General features: G+C 42.2%; 1 pseudogene; it reads right to left on the bottom strand.

Moving 5' to 3' along the window:
• On the bottom strand, positions 1 to 586 carry LOC116563245 (annotated as a pseudogene).
• Positions 587 to 1306: the final 720 nt, after the last annotated feature.

The raw sequence follows: 1306 nt of genomic DNA, 5'->3' as shown, positions 1-1306 counted from the left end.
GTTGCATTTATTTTAAGGCCGAATTTACTCCCATGCCATAAGTTTTTGTTTCTTCAGTTTCTTCTGGGATATCTTCTTCTGGGCAACCTCCTCTTCTGGTTTAGGAACAATCTGTTCCTTTTCAGTAAGGATCATCTCAATGTGGCAGGGAGAACTCATGTATGCGTTAATTCAACCATGAGCTCTGTAGGTCCGGTGGCGCATCTTGGGTGCTTTGTTCACTTGGATATGCTCAATGACCAGATAACATCTAAACCCTTAAGTTCAGCATTACTCTCTGCATTTTTAAACATGTGCAGCAAAAATTCAGCACTCTTTTTGGGCCACCGACCTTGTGTCCAGCCCCACTGCTTGGCCTCGGCACACCTGCCAGCTCCACCATTGTAACGTCGGAATGGTACGCACTGTTTCTGTAAAGTGACATCTTTCAGATACTTCGTGGCTTTTCGTATATGCATACCCTTGATGGCCTGGGCAGTTTCACGTGTGTTCTTAAAGTGAACACAGAGATTGGAACCTCTTGATTTGCATGACTTTGTGGGGTTCTCCGGGTCAAGTGAATAGTGAACCATTTTCACAGATCACCTCAGGCCACTTAGGGAAAGAGCCAAAATTGTTTTAGCTATTATGAACCCTTTGCATTTCCACATGAATTTTAGATCATCTTGTTAATTTCTGCAAAAAGGGCAGCTAGAATTTTGATAGCAACTGCACTGAATTTGTAGATAAATTTCAGGAGCATTACCATCTTAACAGCGTCTTCTGACTCATGAATGTAGATTGTTTTTCCACTTTTTTAGGGATTCCTTAATTTATTTCAATAATATTGTGTAATTTTTAGAGTACAAGTTTTGCATCCCTTTGAGTTTATTTCTAAGTACTTTATTATTTTTGAAATTACTACAAATGACAAATTTTTCTTTTTTTTTGAGACGGAGTCTTGCTCTGCCACCCAGGTTGGAGTGCAGTGTGTGATCTTGGCTCACTGCAACTTCTGCCTCCTGGTTCAAGTGATTCTCCCACCTCAGCCTCCCGAGTAGCTGGGATTACAGGCACACACCACCACGCCCGGCTAATTTTTGTATTTGTAGTAGAGATGGGGTTTCACCATGTTGGCCAGGCTGGTCTTGAACTCCTGACATCAGGTGATTCACCAGCCTCAGCCTCCCAAAGTGCTGAGATTACAGGCATGAGCCACGGCGCCTGGCCAAATGGCACAGATTTCTTAATTTCATATTTGGATCTTTCATTGGTCTTTGTGGTATTTCTTTGGAAAATTTCAATCTTTCTCAGCTGTGCCATGGAA

The sequence above is a fragment of the Sapajus apella genome, unplaced genomic scaffold (genome assembly GCF_009761245.1).
Source record: "Sapajus apella isolate SASKATOON/1434 unplaced genomic scaffold, GSC_monkey_1.0 scaffold1, whole genome shotgun sequence".
Taxonomy (NCBI): domain Eukaryota; kingdom Metazoa; phylum Chordata; class Mammalia; order Primates; family Cebidae; genus Sapajus; species Sapajus apella.
The sequence above is the reverse complement of the archived record's forward strand: the minus strand, read 5'-3'. Positions and strand labels throughout refer to the sequence as shown.